Genomic DNA, 9,148 nt, shown 5'->3' with positions numbered 1-9,148 from the left:
AGGCGAGGTGAGAGTGACAGGTGGAAGTCCGGGAGGAGTCTATCGTGTCATCAGGGTTGCGGGAGTCACTCCGGAAGGTTGACTGGCGATCGATCGTAACCCGATCAACATCTGAACCTTTAATCAACGCAACGCCAAATCAAGTCAAGTTTAAGGTGACGCCGTGTCAACCCCTCCTGTTGGTTGTTTCATATTACGCGGTGTCAACTACTCCTATTGGCTGAGTCATTAATTAGTTTACGTGGTGTTAACTCATCCAATTGGTCGTGCCATTTTCACATTACCTTGATACTAGCATAGATATCATGCCAGATTTATAATTAACTGTAAAATAAATCAATGGCAATGTTATCTTCTAGCTAGTCTTTTTAAATAGATCGGATGAGAAATTCTGATTCTTCATTTTCTTGCTTTAACAAAAGATTGGGCATTTTCTTTAAGACAGATTATCAAAAATAGATTGATATATATAGTATTTATAGACTTGTTCAAAATGATCTTTAACGTGAAAGGTGCAATATGTGACATTTTTGCTCAAACATTATCGTAATTGAAAAACCTTTTCAATATATTGGTGGTTATTTTACATTTCTGACATTTATTGTATGCGATGAAACAGCCCACAAGAGACACACTCATTTTGTTGCACCACCAAAAGCCACTGAGACGTACACAAACATGGCTGACATGTTGTGTTAACTATTTTTTTAACGTTCTCCTAAGACGTCATATTTTGACCACCCCCTGTGCGGCACTTATTTGCAATGGAGTAGAATCAATCGATTCAATAACTTCAAAGATATGACCAGCACGTTTTGAATCGTCCTAATATTACATAATGCAGCATAAATGCAGCTGTTGAGTACTGCTGACTAACGATGACTTTTAAGTACTTAATGCATAAAACCGTAGTACTGGCACATGAAATAATGCAATATATCATGAAGGGATCGTGAACAGCTTCAATAGACCAGTTCGATACGCTGATGTTATTGGAAAACTGAGTATTAGCAACTGGTATCTGTTTCTCACCAAGTCCAATAGAATCCGACAAATCTCTTTGTTAGCACCATCACGCTCAGTTGCTGGCAGTAATTTACCCCCACCTTCTCCATTAACGAACAACGGTTACTCCCCTGGGGTACACACATCACTGTATAAGCCAACCTTTTTTTCTACCTTCGGCTTTGTGTAGATAACAACAGAGAACCCACGCAGTGTATGATCGACTGTATGATACCCTTTTGGATCTGTCCCTGTGGTGGTGGAATCAGCTGTATTCCTGTCACCTTCCCGGGTAAAGGGCGATAAATATCGCCTGGCAAAGGGGGACTTAGCCCGGCCCTATAATTCCAATCTCGCGGATTTAAGGCTGAGTCCACCGGGAAATTGTCGCGTATGAAAAAAGGCTTACTCGCCGGAGAAGTAATTCGGTTAATACCGATCTGCGAAGGGAATATTGGACTCAATGACATTAATGCCGCGGGATCTATGTATCGAACTCTTGTTCCTTCCAGCGTCCATCGAGTGGAGAAGAGAGAGCCGGAGGAGGGGGAGAGAGATCCCGGGAACATGCGTGCGGCAGCCCGCGTTGATGTTCCTACGGTTACCAGAAGTGACATCCCCGAGAGTCAAAGCTTGCCGACTACCGGATTCCATCTGATGTTAGCATCATCGCACAGCTCAAAAACAGGTGCGCCTCTTTCCTTACCCGAGTTGTCAAAAACGCAATACTGTCGTTACTAATTACTTATATCTTATCTATGATCAAGATATTTTCCCGTTGATAACCTTTGTGGAAACGAAATTGCTATAACGACCTGGTCCTAAGGGTGTAAGCTGTTGGAGCGAGGTCTATCGAAGGTCTTCCACGGTAGTTCGTAAATCTAAATCCCGCACGCCTACATTACTCCCCGTCGCCGGTTGTTTAAACACCGTGAATTAAGCATCACAGGGATCGTGTTCAACTATTACTTTAAGACCTAACCATGTGGAAACGATATAAGAGAAGCCTTCCCGGCAAAGCCGCGGTGTTATATTGCCGGGATAAGCGTGCGGCTGAATGCGCTTTAGGTGGGCGACGATTGTCCATTAACGCCCTTTTACGTTTCCTCGATGAGCTAAAGGATCTACCGCGATTCCGCAAGTACTACCCTTATCGATGCCGCGCGTAACAAGACGGTCAGTGGCGACCGGAATCCGTAGCAGGTCCTTAAGCATGGTGGCATCTAGTGTACGTCCATATACAAGTACGCAGTACATAGTGTACAATATAACAGAAAATGTCTCGTTTCTTTATGACATTTTTTTCTTGCATATTAGATGTATGATGCCTTGTTTAATTAGGCAGTATGTTATGCACCACTTTAACGTTGTATTAAGTTATTTGATGTCTGCAGTATGACATTTTGACTTGGATGTATGTTTATGTGACTTCTGTCTGGGCGACAATGTCGCAAGACACAATAATAAAATACATACAGTCATTCATTCATTCATTCATTCATTCATTCATGGCTAAGAAAATGCTGCGTTTTTTTGCATTTCTTACTTTCTTTGCTTTCCAGACGTCTGCAGCCTTGTTTAAATCCCACATGAGAGAACATGCGGTCAATGATTCATGAAGTATTAATAGTGGTGTCACCCTCACTCTTAACAACACATGGTTTCTGTATAATTGATACGTGTTATTAGCTTTGGTTCCCATTTTGATATGATCTGTGAAATTGGCGCGTCCGTTTGTTGTCTATTGGAAAATTACTTCCCAATTACTTGCTGTAGAACACAGGGACACGTTGTCTGCTAATGTTATCCCTTCTTAATGCATGGAGCTGCTTGTTGAAAGTATTGAGCAGACACAATGACATATACATGCAACTAAATGGCCCCTGGGAAAGCAGCTAAGCCTATCTTCAATCATAAATGTAAAAGAATGTTACAAATTACAAATATGTACTTTATAAGACACGTTAAACAGTAGCATCTGACATTGCAACACTGATCCTGACAACTTCCGTTATGAATACGTTAAAAGTTCCATTGATACAGTCATATCGTCAATTAGCATGATGAAGTTTTCAGCAAAGTGACAAAATTTTGACTTGAATCTACTATCAGAAGACTGATATTTTATATACATACTCATAAACCATTTGCCGACCTTATATACTAGCTCTGTAAAACTATGGAATAACATATCTGTGGAAGATAGCACAGAAGTATTGTGGAAATAACACGTAAAGATAATCTTAACATAAACGGGTCGTAAAGATACCTAAGGAATAAAGAAGCAGACTTTAAGCAGGATTTAACCATGCTTAGATATTGTTTTACCTGCCGTGCGTGGTTTTTAGATAACAGTAAGATACAGATCTGACCCACTTGGTAATTCAATAAAACTAGTGGCCTGGGAACAATCAAACTCCACCAGGCTGCAGAGAGCTTACATCAATACTATTTAAATATATATATATTTCTAACTATCGGCAATAAAAGGTCATGTGCTGGTGTTAAGTTTATACCAGAACAATTCACTTATTCCATTTTCAATTCATTTTGACGAAAACTGGATTTGCGTGAACCTTGATGTTGTAATGAGAATATGATGTACGAGTTTGTTTGCGAATTCATGCCCCGAGGGCTAATTGCAACATGGGACAGACAATGAATAGAGTATACAGACATTCCAACGGTAGCAAGTGACTATTCTAAAGATCGCTACGGAATACAACCTAAATATTTTGTTGTTGTTTAAAATATATCTTTAAAGATAACAAATTATGAAAATCGTTTTTTTTATGTAGAAAACACATTGAATGAGTTGTCAAATATTTGGACACTCATCATTCGCAGCCTCTAGCTAACAGAGGATATAATATTGTTAGGATATATACGTGGAAATGACTTTATCAGCACAATATTTTTAAAAATCCATCTCAAGTGACTTTTTAAACTAATCTAAAACTAATCTTAACTAATCCCAAATGAATTTTTACAACAAAATCTAAAAATTCATCTATAGTGTCTTTTTTTCAGCAAAATCTAATAATCCATTTCGTTATTTCAGCAAAATATTTTTAAAAAATCCATTTTGAGTGAGTTTTTTTCAGCAAAATTTAAAACAACCCGTCTCAACTGACTTTTCTTCAGCAATATATGAAAATCCATCTCTAACAGAACGTCTTGATATTTATCGAGAAAACATTGACAAATGACATTAATAATCCAAAGGAGGTTACCGCTGCATCAGCATGGTAACGGCGACAGCCCTCCGTAGACTTAGATCTCGTGATAAATCAGATCGGTTGGGACCGTGGCCTGCTGCTGCCACAACGCGCCATCGGCAATGCCTGAGGCGGTAGAGCTGCACGTACACACGGTGCCAGAAACAACAGAGATTCTTGTTCAAGATAACTCCAGACATGGTATGCGATGAATCGATTTTGCATGATGCTTACAAATGAATTTGACCATTTAAAAAATTTATTACCATATATTTAACGAGTATCAGACAAAAAGCACAGTAATTGTTTATGTAACGCCTTCTACTCGAGGATATAAGTATAGAATAACAGTGAAACACAATGACAAATTGTATACATATTTACAAATTGGATAAAAGAAAAATGAATTTAAACAAGACAATTTGGTGATATATCAATTACGAAAATCTACCTGTAAAGTGAATAAATCTTTGAACTATGTTGAAGATATTGCAGTTTGGAAATATGAAACTGACGTGGACCCTCGTAGCAGAAAAGATCATAATGTGCTGTTTTTGACTGATTTCATGCCTTTATTGACTTCGGTGCTTAAATGTTGCTAAAAATGACAGCCGGATAGCCACTAGTGCACTAGCCACTTTTTACGGACCTACTTAAAGGTGGTACAGTTGTAATATTCAAGCACCTGTGAATATTACGAAAAAAACTATAAAAAAGTTCTGAAAAACAAACCTTTACGACTGTTTTATGAGTGCTTATACATATCTAGAAAGTGGATTTCATGCAGCTATATTTTAAATCTTACTTTAATATTTGTAAAACTTTCAATATTTGATCGAATCCGGTTTGTAAAAGATTGTATCATCCTGCATTTATGTCATAGTATTTTGTATGTTGTATACGTTGTACTTGAAAAAGATATACTGTTCATTAAGAATATTCGATTGGGTATTTCCTGTGCAAAATGGACCTTGCTGTGCACCTAAGAAATAAGATACAAGGATACCATCATCGCAAAGTGTTGTTCGCACGGACATACATGTACACTTTGAATAAGTGATTGAATGTCAACTGGGTAAACGAATATCGATTCCAACAGGTTGAAGGTATTGCATTTAGGAGTGATAGAATTCACTGCGGGTAGTATTGGATCGGAAGTGCTTTGTGAGGCACATTTTCCATTTTCCGGTAGCCAATCGACGACGGTATTAACAGAGGATTACGCGGTGTTAACACGAAGCCAATGAGGCGTTAACGAAGCGGTGTTGGTCGATAGGCGGTTTTGTCAGGGCTTGGAATTGCCACAGGCAAAATATTGACAAAACCTGAGATGTCAAAGTGTGGTAGTAAACTGTTACCTTGGGATGACTAACTGGTGATATTTTCCCAAACGGCCAATGTGGCTATGAGTAGTCTTACTTAATGTATAAGTTTGCAACAATACAAAGATAAAGTTATGTTTTCAAGGTTTAGAATGCCATTGATTGCGTATATTGGGACCATCTTACAACGTCAAGTACAAGAAGAAACAGTCATATTTTACAACATATGCTACTACCAAAAGATGTAAGAATGAGTGATGCAATAATGTCAAATTTTAGTGCTTCCGTAAAGTTTAAGATCTGCGTATGAGTTAAAATACCACTATATACATCTTTAGGTCAACTTAAAACTTCTTAATCAACAGTTAAGCAATAGTCAAAAGCTTGAAATTTAGATGCAAACTTTCTGGTATTTCTACGGATATGTAAGTTTTGTATTATATATGTATACAATACATTTATCGTCTCTAGCACAAGCACGTTCATGGTCATTGATGAGCAGAATAAACAAGGACAATAATATTAATACGATATATGAAATATCCATCTAGAATTCACTGACATAGTATTAGATGTTATCCAATATTGATTTCAAACTTAATTGATTTGTGAACTCGTTTTATTAGACGAATCATTCCAATATCTTCATCATTTGTAGAAGTGATGTTCAAATATGCATTCAAAATCATTTCTAAGCACATTACGGTTGGAGCCGCCTTACTAATAAACTTAGTTTCCTTGATCTAAAGCTATACGAAAAGCCTCAAAAATGAGATTATGTTCTTCCGATAGAGTATAAAATCGGTCTTGTTCTAATGCAATTATATATTCATTGCTCATAGGAATTAACACGATGAGTCGGTCCTCTAATTATAGAAAATCGAAATCTTATTGGACATATATAGTGGATGTTTAAGAAAACAGTGACTGTCGACAATTAGTTCAGCCCTGATATTGCTGCCTCTTTGTGCTGTCGGTAAGTCACTCCGTCTTGTGTGTTTGTACCTTATTAACTTACAAGTAGGTGAAATATTGACTTTGACAGCCTTGCTGTATGGTATAGTTTAAACTTTTTTAAACATCGCCATAACGTATTTCTTACGGGATGAAGTATAGAAATAGAATAGTGTTCTGTTATCTTTAATATAACTGTTATTTTTTTCTGAACATATGAAAGTTAGCTTTTAGTGTAAGTAAAAGACCTGCATTGATTCATTTCCACTGCACAAATATCATATCTGTATGTATGTATGTATGTATGTATGTATGTATGTATGTATCTATCTATCTACATATGATACAGATAGATATAGATGAAGATATCATATACAGATAGATATAGATAGAATAGATAGACAGATAGAAAGGTAGATAGATAGATATTAAAGAGAAAGAGAGACAGAGGTAGAGACTTGCTTTTTGACCGCATACAAAAGAAAACAAATATATCGAGGAATGAACTTTAGTTTGCTGCATCTCAATTTTAATTCTCATCTCATTTTGTTAATTACTTCATTAGTTAGTTAGTCCATTGTGTTAACTAAATATGCATCTCTGATTTGCTTTCTTTTCTTTTTCAATTTTGTTTCATCTTTATTTGCAATTCATGTTCGCTAGAAATATGTTATCTGGCCCAAAGTAAGTATAACATCAATTGTATTTGAAGGAAAGAAATTTAGGTTTCTTTGTTCTCCCTCACATTCCTAGATAATTTACAACAATCTAATTCTTTTTTAGGTCAAACAGAAAATAAACAAAATATCTGAGTAAAACACGAAGTTCGAGTTCATTCAATATTCACAAGGAATGCCTTATAGTTCACGAATCATACCATTTTTTGTGTGAAATTGAGAATTTATCTCTTTGAGCTCAACGGGACGGTGACTTTTACTCCACTTACGTCATAAGGATGACTGAGGAAGCAGATTATCAGGAAAGCCCTATTGCTTGTTTGGGATTAACAATTATTCATTTCCGAAGGTTTCACAATCCGCTTCCTTATCATGGCTAAACCTAATAGCATTCTCCTTGTCTGACTTTACCTAATAGTAATTGTTATTTAGATTGGCAGTAGGTCGACTTCCACTAACTACTTTTTGGCAACTGATTTTACTATCTTATCAAACTTTGACGTCAGGCAATCTAATAACAGGTAGCCATCTTGGTAAGGTCCATTAGGCTCTCTTGGCCTTTGAAACTAGTTCTGATCGAGTCAGATTGTTGTCCGGAATGTGCCTGCAGACTAGCTATGCCGTGTCCGTCCAGTTTGTGAATAGACTTCGGAGTTTACGAAGAAGAGAAATACCACTTTATTACATGTAACGTTCACTGTGCATTCTGTGCGTTCAACATACATCTTCAGCCTAACATAAGTCTTCAGCCTAGAAATGTACAGTCACGGCGGTCTGTCACTACGGCATTCTTTCCCATTGCCGGGGGCGTTCGATAAAGTATCGGGTTACAAGACGCAATTTTGGGCTAACCGTAAAACATTTGAAAATAAACAAACTAGTATCGAAGGGACAATTTCGTTGAAATAAAATAAAATTATTGTCTTTACATACATTCAATGGTGATTTTTTGCGCTAAATGGATGATTTTTTCGTATTTCGTTAAAAAAGGCGACAATTTTCGGGATTTTGCAGCGTCATATTTTAGCCAATCACCGAGCAAACCTGGCTACACATATTACGCAAGATCACTGATTTTTATGTTTTTTGACGACTAGGAATAAGACGAAAAATCGTGCTTTTGGGATTTTTTAATTTCTGACTATAAGTATAGTTTTTCTTGACAAATAGTTCAAAAAATCGAATTTTTTGGCTTTTTTCGCACTCAATTACCCGTAATTCAAAATCAAACGCATTTTTCAAAAATCCCAAAAGCACGATTTTCGGGACAACCGTGACAGTCATTTTGAGCCGTAAATGGGGTATGTTTGACTCTCCATGTTTCCAGGTTTGAACGAGTTGTGCAGACATGTCATATCTCCCAAAAGTGTGCACCGTGTTATTCATAAAGGCGTAAAGAATCATTACAGTATTCAAGGTCACCCAAGGATACGACAGTAGCTTCGCTACATGTTACATGTCCACAAAAAAATTATAGCGGACATGTACTGTCCTGGAAACTGTTTGTATCTATAGAAAAGTGTTGTTTTTTATCTGTTGCGAGTCACTCAGGCAGAAGGGCTTGTTTTGATGCCGCTTTATTGCAAATGACCGCAGGTGACCCCGAAATGGAACGCGGGTTCGATTCGAATTGCCCAGATCGAACACGATCGAACACTGTTCGGATTCTATGACATGTGGGAACTTTACAGCCCAGATTTTACCACCGTGAGTCTGGTCTAGTATCAATAGTAATAGCAAGTAGCTATCTTGGCAAGGTCCATTAGGTTCTCTTGGCCTTTGAAACTAGCTCTGATCTAGTCAGATTGTTGACCGGAATGCGCCTGCACTCCTCATTGTTTGCCTTGCCCCGCGGTCCTTCTCCGTCTCTGGCATTTCGGGTTAGATCAGATGGATGCGCCCGTGCGTCCCTCCGGAACAGACACCGTGGTATATCATGAAAGAATCATATCACATCCCCAGACTGCGATTC

At 37.5% G+C, this 9,148-nt stretch overlaps 1 protein-coding gene across 2 annotated transcripts in view; it reads left to right on the top strand.

Moving 5' to 3' along the window:
- Positions 1–1,109: 1,109 nt before the first annotated feature.
- Positions 1,110–9,148, top strand: part of LOC109462324 — a 12,616-nt gene continuing 4,577 nt past the window's right edge. The window contains exon 1 of one of the 2 annotated variants that reach the window (XM_019758853.1): positions 1,110–1,693. The gene's annotated coding sequence lies outside the window, so the exon portion shown is untranslated. Of the gene's footprint in view, positions 1,694–6,443; positions 6,522–9,148 lie in introns of those variants that run through there. The other variant, XM_019758854.1, reaches the window with a different exon arrangement.

Source organism: Branchiostoma belcheri, unplaced genomic scaffold (genome assembly GCF_001625305.1).
Source record: "Branchiostoma belcheri isolate BF01 breed outbred unplaced genomic scaffold, Haploidv18h27 scaffold115, whole genome shotgun sequence".
Classification (NCBI taxonomy): Eukaryota; Metazoa; Chordata; class Leptocardii; order Amphioxiformes; family Branchiostomatidae; genus Branchiostoma; species Branchiostoma belcheri.
Note: the sequence above shows the minus strand (reverse complement) of the source record. Positions and strands in the feature narration are given on the sequence as shown.